We start from the raw sequence: 9,864 nt of genomic DNA on the forward strand, positions 1-9,864 counted from the left end.
CCTGGGTTGTTTTTGGTCTATTCAAGGTCTCTATTTCTTCTTGTTTCAACCTGGGGAGATTGTGTGTGATGTCAGAAAGTCCTCCATTTCCTTTAGGTTTTCAAGTTTGTTTCCATACAAGTGTACATAGTAGTCTCTGATAATCTTTTGTATTTCTTTGGGGTCAGTTGTAACTTGATCCTTTGCATTTCTGATTGTATTTATTTGGACTTTTTCTCTCTTTTTCTTGGTCACTCTAGATAGGGGACCATCAATCTTGTTTATCCTTCCAATGAACCAGCTTTTTGTTTCATTGATTTTTTGTATTATCTTTTTGTCTTCGATGCCAAATTTGGGTTTTTATTTTGGTGATCTGTATTCTTCTGCTGAAGTTAGGATTTTGGTGGTCTTGCTTTTCCATTTGCCTTAGGTGGTTTGTTAGGCTGTTATCTTGTGATCTTTCCATTTTCTTTATGTGTGTTCGTAGAGATATAAATTCCCCTCTTAGTACTGATTTCATCCCAGAGGTTTTGGTAAGATGCTTCTTTATTTTCATTTGTTTCCAGGTATCTTTTTATCTCTGTTTTGATTTCCATGTTGACTCATTAGTTGCTTAGCATCATGCTGTTTAGTGTCCATGTCTTTGTAGGTTTAGTGGGAAGTTTGTTGGTGTTGATATTATATTTATTCCACTGTTGTCTGAGAAGATGCATGGCTGGATTTCAATCTTATGAAATTTGTTTATGCTTGATTTATGACTGAGGATGTGATTGATCTTAGAGTACGTTCCATGTGGTGATGAGTAGAATGTATATTCTGTGATTGTTGGGGTGGAGTGTTCTGTAGGTATCAATTAAGTCCATTGGTCAAGCATCACTTTGAGGTTCCAGATCTCCTTGTTGATTTTTTGTATTGATGTTCTGTATTGGTTTGTAAGTAGGGTATTTAAGTCCCTGGCTATGATAGTGCTAGAGCCAATATCTTTTTAAGGTTCATTTTATTTATTTTTAGTTTATGTCACTACAAATGCTCTAGGGTCATCTTATATATATCCTGTTCTGGTTCTAGGTGCTCTTTTAAAAGTTACATCAGAAATATTTCATTTATTTTAACTATTAGCAGCCCAACATGTTATAAACCTTAAGGTAAAATAACAAACAAACAAAAAACCAAAATCTGAAATGTCCAAGTTTGGAAAATTATTGTCTTGTCGTTTTCCTTGACTTTTGGCCATGCCTGTGGAAGAGTCAAGTTTGTGAATTTGTGATTTGGGTTCTCTCCTGGGGCCGACAGGAAGAGATCAGCAAATTTTTTCTGTAAAGGGTCAGATAGCAAATATTTTCAACTTTGCCATCCAGAAGGTCTCTGTTGCAGCTACTCAATTCTGCTGTTGTAATGTGAAAGCAGTCATGGACAAGAGGCAAATGAATGGGGTGGCTATCTTCCACTATTTTCACTTTTAGTAGTATAAATTCTGTTTCCAAAAGTAAATGGTGGTCTAGATTTGGTCTGTGGGTTGCAGTCTATCTCTCCAGTGTTAGGAGAACTTTCAATGCAGACATGAGTTCAAGTATTGTCATTTACTGACTCTGTTGCCTTTGGCAATTAATGTAATTTCCAACAGGTTTCTATTCCTCAACTTAGTAATGGGTTTAATAATAGTACTAATGTGTCTCCCCTATAATATTTAGGTTTTAAGTTATAGAAGTAAAGTACTTAGCTCAATGCCTAGCACATGTTAGGAACTATCAGAGTGATTATATCATTAACTGTTAAACCAGGACTCTTGGGAAGGAAAGGAAATGATATTAATAATAATGTGGAATGAGTATGAACAGAGATCATCCAAGGTCTGTCCCAGAAGGTGTGGCCGCTTTAGCTATTGCTATTAGGATCTTTTCTCTCACCTACTAATGCCTTTAATTTCCTGCAAATGTTCTGTCCTGATTCCTAAGGCAAGACCCAAGCCAGGCCTGCCTGATGCTGTGAAATTACCCTTTCTTCTTTCTTTGATCTCAGGAAATGACCTGATTAGATGAGTGTCTAAGATCACATTATTTGATCTGATTCAGCTTAGATACTTCATGTTAAAATGTGGTGAATTTCCCCTCTAAGAATTGGCATTTTGCAATTAAAGATAATGTTCTACACATGTTAAGATTTTACAGTAGCAATTTTTTGGTCCCTTTTGCTTGAACTGAATTTTCTAGCTCTTCTGTTGAGATTCGTGATTTGCCATTTGCTTTGACCTCTGGTTACTGTGAGTCTTTTAGTCTTTGCCTTGTGTGCCTGATTACCTTGTTCTGCCTTAGCTTCTCCACCTAATTAACCTCGCTGGGAAGATTCTGTTTCTCCAGAAGATGTACATCTTTGAGCTGCAGTTAGTTATTCTTGTTCCCTTGGTGTACAGAGGGAAAAGAGAAGACTGGCTTATTAAGGAAGGAAAGGCAATTGCAGCTTTTGTCAGTGTGGTCCTGACCTTGTGAAAGAATGAGCTGGATATTCATTAAAATGCCCATTTCTGGGTAGCCCCAGAAATATTGACTTAAGATTCCCTGGCAGCATTGCCCAGGAATCAGCATTCATCAAATAATCCTGATGACTCTAATATACTCCAATGTTTGAAAACTATAGCAGTAGAGAATATCTGAGAAGGGAGTATAAATTACAAAAAGCTGGCATGTTATTTTATAGAGAGCTCTCCTTGAGATCAAAGATCTCATTTCTGTGCCATAAGCTTCTACTAAAGTTCTGACCTAAATGAGTTTTTAAGACATTTCTCTCTCTCTGAATACTTTTATCTTTCCCTTTTCTCAGCTACCTGTTGGCAAGGGGAGGTATAAAAGGGTCATCGTTTTGGATAGGGAGAAAGTATTTGGGGATGAAGTTTTATGGAGACTATGATGAATGGGAGATAAGATGGCTAGGGCCTTGTTTGAAAGTTGGGGTAACTGTGAAGGTGATGGGGAGCCAAGGGTAGAGAAATAAGATGTGAGTAAAGTCAAGACAGTAATGGAGGTCATGGAGGGGTGTAGGTGTAGTTTAGCTGACAAGCAGAGCACATGCTGCAAAGGATTGAAGGACAAGGTTGAATCATCCAAAAGAAAGTTTCCCTCTTGGACTCAGAAGAAGAGCAGGAAATTATTGAGAGCTTTGTTTAAGGAAGACATGGGTTTAATAGTCAATATTTGCCCAGATTTTCTTTCCATGTTTTATTGAAAAGGCATTTCTTTTGAGGCAGGAATTTCAAATGCCTTTAGTGGTGTGAATGGCAGAGATTTCCAGAGATCCTAGTTTTCAATTTGATTAGGATCTGTGTTCGTGTTTAATGGTATTTCTTTATGGCACATATCATGGGTTCCTAATTTATGTGTGTACCATGCTAGATGCTGTTGAGGAAATACAAAAACATAACACCTAATTTTCAAGAGGGTTTTACGCTTGGAGGGCAATCAAGAAATTCACACATGAAAAATGAAGTACTAATAAAGCAATGGTGATTGTTAAATGTCTTGTCCTTTTCATAAGTAACTCACAGGGGGTGGCTTCTTGAATGAGATGTCTTAGGGTAGGCCTCAAAGGATGAATATGATACAGGGAAAGGGAACTGGTCATTTTAGATGGGCATATTGTCAACTAATAACAACAGAGTAAAATGATATGCAGTTGACCAGAGGAAGGACAAGTTGTTCCATCTTTTGGCACCATGGATTGTTTCTGTGGAGCTGTGGGAGATAGCATGAAGCATCAGCTTGGGGTCAGATTGTAAAGTGCCTCTAAAGCCAAACTGTGTATTCTGTTAAAGGTCATAGCTATAAGATTTTAAAAGAGGGATTATGTGCTAAAAATTATATTTTAGAAGCACTTATTGGTCATTTTTTGCTGGAAGGATTGGAGATGGAACTCATTAGAGGGAATGAGATAAGAGTATCTTTTGATAATGTGAATAAGGAAAGAGATTGGCAAAGGTGATGCATTGGGAATGTAGAGAAGGAATGAGTGAAAAGATGTTGCAGATTGGGCTTGGTGGATCAGCCTGTATTCCCAGCACTTTGGGAGGCCAAGGCGAGTGGATTGCCTGAGCACGTTGATTGAAGACCAGCCCAGGCAACTTGGTGAGACCTCATCTCTACAATAAAATAAAAAATAGCTGGGCATGGTAGCACGCATCTGTAGTTCTGAGCTATTCAGAAGGCTGAGGTGGAAGGATTGCTGGAACCCAGAAGAGCGACGCTGGGGCGACTGTGAGCACACCACCGCACTCCAGCCTAGGCAAAGGAGTGAGACGCCAACTCAAAAAATAAAAAAAAAAATTAAAAAAAAAGATGTTGCAGAAGAATGTCCCAAAGTCATGGGTACTGTGCTTTGCCTGATCTTCCTTATTTTGTACCCTTATGACTCTATGAGGGAGTATTTTAATCCCCATTTTCAAGGTGTGGAAACTGAGGCACAGAAAATTTAAGTTACATGTCCAAAGACACGTAACTAGTGAGTGAAGAGTGTAGGGTTGTGCTGTCCAATATGGTAGCCACTGGCATAGGAGGTTATATAAAGTAAAACTAACATGAAATAGTTAAAAATCAGATCCACAAATAACTGTCACATTTTAAGTGTTCAATAGCCACATGAGACTATCATATTAGATAATGTAGAACATTTCTACTGTTGCAACAATTCTATTGAATAGATTTGAACCTATGCATTCTAATCCTTGAGCCTGTATTCTTAAACAATCTACTCTACCACTGTCATTAATAACAACAAAAAACTTTCTTGTTTCTAACTGGATAGCTAGGCAGCCAAAGAAGAGAGGCAAGGAGGACTAATATAGCATCTTAATGGATTTAAAAAAAATCAATATATTAATGGAGCATATTAAAAGCCTCTATTTCAAGTTCTTTTCAGTGAGTTAGGTTCATTTAAATTATATTGGGGAAAACAAACACAAGCTAGTATTAATTCAGAACACTATATCTCTACAATGATAACAATATCCTATTAATCTCCTGGGAGGTACAGATTGCAATCCATTTGTAGTTGGGACCCCAGTTCTAATTTGAAGATTCTATTTGGCAGGCTTTCAGCTTGGTAAGGCAGCATAATCATGGTCATAAGTCCTGTTCCCTTCAGTTTTCTCTTTAAGAGGCTCTTCAGTTCACTTCTCCACTTTTAAACGGCTACAAAAGTATAGTGAAAAGATGGATGTCTTCCTTCTCTGAGTACAATATTACTAAGACAAGGATGCCAATTATATTGCTGTGTGATATGGGATCTGGGATAATGTTAAACTGCAGAGACATTTGTTTCCTTATTTCAAATGAAAGTGGAGAATCTCACTACTATTAGGGGGAGCTGGCAAGTAATTCTTTAGCCATTAGGATAGTTATATTACACTTCTTGTAAACATCAACATTTAGCCAAACTGTTTTACTAACTCATAATATTAGGTCTCAGGGAGGCTGGACCTTTCTTTAAGAGGGTGGCTGGAGGGTCTTATCAGAATGCTTAATGTGTGAGTTGTTTCACTAAGTGATGTTATGCCATCCTCTCTGGTTTTCATGTGCAAGGATATTAGGCCTGTAATAATTTTATGGGATCCTTCAACAGTGCTTTCCCCTAATTTCTCCAAGGCAATCATGCAGAATGTTGGACTTCATGAACCTGTGCTGTGCAAGACTGGCTCCTCTGTTTTTCTTGCTTTCCCTCAGTGATCTCTTGCCCCCCAACTCTGCAGAGTTTACGTCTCATGCATGTGACTCTTGGTGTCACTTAGTATCAGAATTATAACAAGACTAATTAAGGAGTGCAGAGTGTGAGAATGCTGGTTCCTACCTTTGGGAAGCTTCAATAAGCTTTCTGAGAAGGAATCTTTCTTTGTCCTTTTTCCTGGGTTCAGATTATAGCCAAGTTCCATGGTTACATTGCTGTAAATCAGGGGACACCCCCCAAAAAACTGGAATTTATTTATAAAAAATTGTGTATTTATTCTTACATGTTTAAATTTCAGTCCTTCAAAATACTCTCTGTCTGATGCAATACACCAAACAAGACACTTTTCCTCACTGCTTAAAAACGGTTTTTGAACTCATCAATTTTGATGCTTTTTAGTGCTTCTGCTGGTTTTTGTTTCACCTCTTCCATGTTTGCAAAATGTTTCCCTTTAAGGATTTTTTTCATCCAGGGAAACAAAAAAAGTCACTTGGGGTGAGATTGGGTGAATAGGAAGGGTGAGGCATGGAGGGCATGCGATTTTTGGTCAAAAATTGCTGAATGCTTTGTGCAATGTGGACAGGTGTGCTCATAACTCATCCTTCATGAAATGGGCAAACACGCTGAAAGAATCTAAAAAAAAAAAATTCACTGATGCTGAACACAGCCTCTCCTAACAATGCTATTTGGTATACGATGTTCCTAGAACATGTACCTAGTGGGGGAAGTCAGTATTACAAGGGGCCTCCTCCAAATAATAATTCCTATTTTTTTTTTTTTTGAGTCCCTCCTCATAACTCTGGTTGAGTTCTGGATTATTGTTTAATATTTATCAAGCATTGACTTGTTGGCAAAAGTGAATTGTACTTATGTAAAATTGGCTGTTCTTTTGCCTCTGGGTTTGTTTCTGGATTAGTCCACATCCTTCAACTTCTTTCCAAACAGATTTATTCAGGTTTCCATCTCATCCTGGAGGGTGTGGTTCAGACTCAGGATGAAGATGGTATGGGGATTTCCTATTTTGTTCAATGCTTAAAATTGGAATTTTTTTTTAGTAAGCCCTTGTTCAGAAATCTTGTAATGGGTCCTATTTTTTCTATAGTAGTTAAATTGACCTACATAAGTACTTACAGTTTTTCAACATGACAAATTGTAATTGCTTTTTGTTATTTTGTACTTGAGAACTTCAAGGAACAAAATGCCTTACTTGACCCTGAACGATTTGTTTTGGTTTTGATAGCTGGTGGATTCAGGTGAAGAATTACATTCTTTCTTGGTTGTCAATCAAAAGGGGAGAGCCAGAAGATAGTCTGCTCTTCTGAGTAGTGCTGTACATGTAGGATTCTTCCGGACTGTCAAAATTATTCCCATTACTAGTCAAGATACCATGCAGCGAGTGCTGTTACCAAAGCTAACACTACCATCCTGGAATGGGAAACAGGTCATGATTGCGTGTCATCAAAATTTAGGGAGAATAAGAAAATTAGGAAAACAAGAGCTTTTGTTACTCAGAACACTTTCCTCTTTTTTTGTTGGTATGTCCTCAGACCTATGAGTTTAATTCATTACACATTGAAATCTATTAAAATTATCTACTTCTCTTTTGATACCTATTGTCTAACCAGCAACCTTCTACAAACCTAGAGATTAGCAATAGTAATACTAGTAAAATTAGTTAATCTCTCAGATTCTTAATCTGAAAAATAGGATGAAAATAATATTCTGGTAGTGATTATATTAGTCAATTAAGGCTGTTTAAGCCACAGACTGGGTGGCTTAAACAACAGAAATTTATTTTCTTACAGTTCTGGAGTCTGGAAGTTCAAGACTGAGATCTCACCTTGGTTGGTTTTTTGGTGAGGCCTCTCTACTTGATTGCAGATGACTGCTTCTACCTGTGTCCTCACATGGCCTTTCCTTTATGTGCACCCATCACTGGTGTGCCTTTCTCCTCTTGCGAGGACCCATTTCTGATTGAATTAGGGTCTTAACCGTATGACCGCATTTAACCTTAATTAACATCTTAAATGTCCTTGTCTCCAAATATAGTCACACTAAGAGGCAAGGGGGCTTGAACATGTGAAACTTGGGCCTAGGTACCTTTCAGTCCATAACACTGTGTTGTTAGGATTAAACGAGGTGAAACATGAAGTGCTCATCCCTGTGCCTAACACACAGTGTTCTCTCAAATATATACAACTTAATTAATTGAGCACCTGCTATATGCCAGACATGTTCTAGGTACACAAAACAGATCTCAATTTGTGCTGTTTTTGAGTTCGTATTGCTCTGTAATTAGTTGCCATTAGCAAATACAGTAAATAACAACTCAAGAAAACCATATTCCATGACTGCCTAACAAATTTTATTGAGGCCTGGTTGGTAGAGTGTAGCAGTCTATTGTAGCAGAAGGAGGTTTGGGCTATGGGGTTTGGAGCCTCTTCTGGCTCTGGCTTTAACTGTGGACCTTGACAATTTCCTAACCTCTTTTGGCCCTCTTGCTCAAGCTACTCCTTTTGTGATAGGAGATCAGAGATGAATATGATCAATGGTCATTCTTATTTGCAGAAATTTGTAGATGTTCATAGAAGATTCACATTTAAGGCTACATCCAAGTTGGGCCTCATATTTCAGAATGCATTTGTAAAAAGTTGTAAGGTTCCCTGAAGTATTTTTTCTTGCATAGAATAGCTTCAATTACTTTGATGTTTAAATCTATACTAGACATGGAAAAAAATACATTTCCTCCGAAAGGCAGGTGTTCAGGATGAAAAAAAGAATCAGGTAGAGGCTTTGAATATACAAACACATTAACTTGATTTTATAATTCAATGCTATGTTATTGAAATGATTGTATGCCATAACTATACTGAATAGACAACTAACTTTTCAAGAGACTTCACAGAAACCTAAAAAATAATAAACATGAGATAGATGATTACAGAATGTCCAAATTTTTATAACTTTGGTAGACATGAATGTCTTCTATATTAGAGATAATTTTCTCTAAATGAATTCCTATTTAAAGTAAGTTTCTGTTCTCTTTGGTTTATGCTCCCCATTCCAAATTTCATCCTAAGCCATCTGCATGGTCTTTTATAAATGACATTTATCATTTTTATAAATGCCGTTTGTGTTTTCTGTTTTAAAATAAATTATGAAGCCAGCAGTCTTGAAGGATTTATAATCATTTTAGACCATTTAAAAAAATGCAAGCAGGTTTATAGGCTGATTTAATAATTTCTAAGACAGACTATAATACATTTTCTGAATATGTATATCAATTTTCATTTTAGATCTTTGTTATTAGATCTTTCAGAATTCTTAGCACCATGAGAAACAATATGACTAGGCACAATAATGATGTTTCTCTTTTCTAGCTCTGTACCCATTTTTAGTTTAGCTTATTTTTTCATCTCAATCTGAGTAAGATAATAGAATCCCATAAATTCAAGAAACTAAAGATTCCCTGACTTTCAAATTGAATACTGGAAATTTTCCCCACTTGAAGGAGTTTCCTCATTTCTGGTTTTGAATAATTAATTAGTTGATTTCTAAAAAAAAATCAATGTCTTTATGCACAATTATTTAGCTACTATCATGTGCCAGACTCAAGGGTCAAGTTCAGGAGAAATTAGAGAGAAATAAAACACAGTTTCTGCCCTGGAGCAGGCCATGAAAGAAGACATTAGATGTAAACATATAAAACTCATATCTTGCAGAGGAGAGCAATGGGGATATAAAGGTTGCCCAGAGGAAAACTTGATCCATTTTTCCTGGGAGAGGCCATGAAAGGTCTCCCAGAACTGCTATTAAGATAAATAGCATAAATGTACTAGAGATCCAAAGAGTTCAGAGTTAGACAGCAGGGGCTTTTGGTGCTAAACACTTAATCATTGCTCCACTGTCATGTACCTTCTGTGAGCAAGATGCTTGTTTAGGTCTCAGAGATAAATCAGATCTTGTCCCTATTCACAAGGAGCCCAGACTTATTTTCAAGTTGGGATATGACTCTTCTCTGTAGGCAACCATAGGAAAAGTCCAGCTGAATGGGCTGTTCTTGGCACTTACTTTCCACCCTCTCTTTTGAGTTAGCCTCTTCAGGGAGAGAATGGCTAAGTGACAGGAAGAAGGATTTGTGTAGGTGTGGTGAGAGGAAGAAGAGTACCTCTTTTT

The 9,864-nt window shown here is 37.2% G+C and overlaps 1 pseudogene; it reads right to left on the reverse strand.

Moving 5' to 3' along the window:
* LOC103274247 overlaps positions 1-7,134 on the reverse strand; it is a 72,837-nt pseudogene extending 65,703 nt beyond the window's left edge.
* Positions 7,135-9,864: the final 2,730 nt, after the last annotated feature.

Source organism: Carlito syrichta, unplaced genomic scaffold, assembly GCF_000164805.1.
Source record: "Carlito syrichta isolate Samal-C Ts95f unplaced genomic scaffold, Tarsius_syrichta-2.0.1 Scaffold314658, whole genome shotgun sequence".
Lineage (NCBI taxonomy): Eukaryota > Metazoa > Chordata > Mammalia > Primates > Tarsiidae > Carlito > Carlito syrichta.